Genomic DNA, 2,200 nt, shown 5'->3' with positions numbered 1-2,200 from the left:
GCACACCTTTCTTAATTTTAAACCATTCAGTGTTCCCATGTTCTGTTCTAACAACTGCCTCTTGGACCAGGTACAGATTCCTCATGATGTTCAGGAGTACTTATACTTTGTAATGTTGTCCATAGCTTGTCATGATCCCCACGATTGAAAGCCTTTGCACAGTCAATAAAACACAGGTAAACATCTCTCTGATATTCTCTGCTTTCAACCAAGATCCATCAGACATCAGCAATGATATCCCTCATTCCATGGCCTCTTCTGAATCCGACTTGAACCTCTAGAAGTTTTCTGTCAATGTATGCTTGCAGCCATTTCTGTATTACCTTTAGCAAAACTTTATTCCCCTGGGATATCAAAGAGATTGTCTGATGATTTCCGCATTACATTGGGTCACCTCTCTTTGGAATGGGAACAAATACGGATCTCTTCCAATTAGTCAGCCAGATAGTTGTCTTCCAAATTTCTTGGCAGAGATGAGTGAGTGCCTCCTGTGCCTCCTCACGTTCTTGAAAGATTTAAATTTTTATTCCATGAATTCCTGGCACCTTAGTCTTTGCCATTTCCTTCAGAGTAGCTTGGATTTCCTTACTCAGTATCATTGACTCTTGAACATATGCTACTTCTTGAAACGGTTGAACATTAATCATTTCCTTTTGGTACAGTGACTCTGTGTATTCCTTCCATCTTATCTTTCTTTTTTTTTTTTTCGTTTCAGACGGTCTTTTAATCGTCTTCATGAAGCCAAAGAGAACTGCCTACAAGAATTCCTTAATCACTTCAAATACAATATCAATGGAATATGCATATGTCTTCCAGTAAAAAAGGACAATATAAATAAACATTTTCAAGAACCTTTTGGGGACGTCTGAGAGTCTACTGTAGGCATTTTACAGCAAGTGAGACACCTTTGTGCAGGTGGGACAAGTGGGCAGCATGTGGGGCCGATGTGGGGCCACTATACCCCTGGGGCCACGTCCTACCCTGCTACACTCAGAACGTTACAGAGTTGGAAAAAAAGCCACAGCTTGCTCAGCTTCCGATAAAGAGTGCATCAGAGTCCTTTCCATCTCAAAGAAAAGTGCATTGAGGCACCCAACTTCATGGGGCCAACACGCCAAAAAGACAAAGAAAAATGGCCACACGAGCGCCCCTTCCCCAAGATACACCCACAACCCACAACCATTCTCAAAAAAAAAACACATTAAGTGTCATGGCTCATGATGAAAAGAAAAAGTAAAATCTGAAGTGCTTTCCAAAACGTTTTCAAAACCCTTAAAAACGGACAGCGCTTCCTCAAAAAGAAAACTCTAGAACTGGGCCCTCTCGGGGTCAGAAGCTGTCAGGCTGTGTTTGACCAGATCAGAACTGAAAAGACTACAAAAGTGGAAATACAAGGTGTGTTCACTACACATTAACGATTTCAGCGAAGCTCCCAAAATCTTTAAATATACGGCCATTGGAAGGACGATTTTGAGCAGGAAGGATTTTTACTCGTGTGTAGCATAGCTGTCCTAGCTGTCTCTGTAGGACCCGCCTGAGCTCCCGTCACCATAGCCACCCTGACTCCGGCTGCTGTAGTAGTCTCTAGAGCCTCCGTAGCCTCCACTCCAGGACTCAAACCGGCTCCCACCATAGCCTGGGTCCCCTCCACCTCTGGAGAAGCCACGGCCCCAGCCTCGGCCCCCACGGAAGAAGCCCAGGCCTCCAGCAGAGCCGCCCCGATACCCTCAGGAGCGGTTGTCGGAGGATTTCCCAGCCTGGTCCACTCGAATCTGCCATCCATCTATAGACTTTCCATTCGTGGTTATCATGGCATCCTTGGCATCGTCAGTGTTTTCAAAGGTGACAAACCCAAAGCCACGAGACCTCTGGGTTTCCCTGTCTTTCACGACCACCACTTCAGAGATCTGCCCATATTTGGAGAAGACCTGTTCCAGAGACGGCTCATTGGTATCAAAACTCAGCCCGCCAACGAAAATCTTGCCTTCGTCTGATGCCATGGTGCCACTAAGCCGGACAGGTCCCTGACGCAGGCAGGAAGATGGCGCAGCACAACGACCCGAGCCTTCTAACGCGCGAGTGTTTCCATCTTATCTTGATGCTTTCTGCATCATTCAATAATTTACCCAGAGAATCTTTCAATAATGAAAATCGAGGTTTGGTTTTTCCTTCAGTTCCCCCAGCTTGAGAAATGCTGAGC

At 45.6% G+C, this 2,200-nt stretch overlaps 1 pseudogene; it reads right to left on the bottom strand.

Moving 5' to 3' along the window:
* Window positions 1-1,487: 1,487 nt before the first annotated feature.
* Window positions 1,488-2,000, bottom strand: LOC102839808 (annotated as a pseudogene).
* Between the last annotated feature and the right edge of the window lie 200 nt (window positions 2,001-2,200).

The sequence above is a fragment of the Chrysochloris asiatica genome, unplaced genomic scaffold (genome assembly GCF_000296735.1).
Source record: "Chrysochloris asiatica unplaced genomic scaffold, ChrAsi1.0 scaffold00329, whole genome shotgun sequence".
NCBI classification, from domain to species: Eukaryota; Metazoa; Chordata; class Mammalia; order Afrosoricida; family Chrysochloridae; genus Chrysochloris; species Chrysochloris asiatica.
Note: the sequence above shows the minus strand (reverse complement) of the source record. Positions and strands in the feature narration are given on the sequence as shown.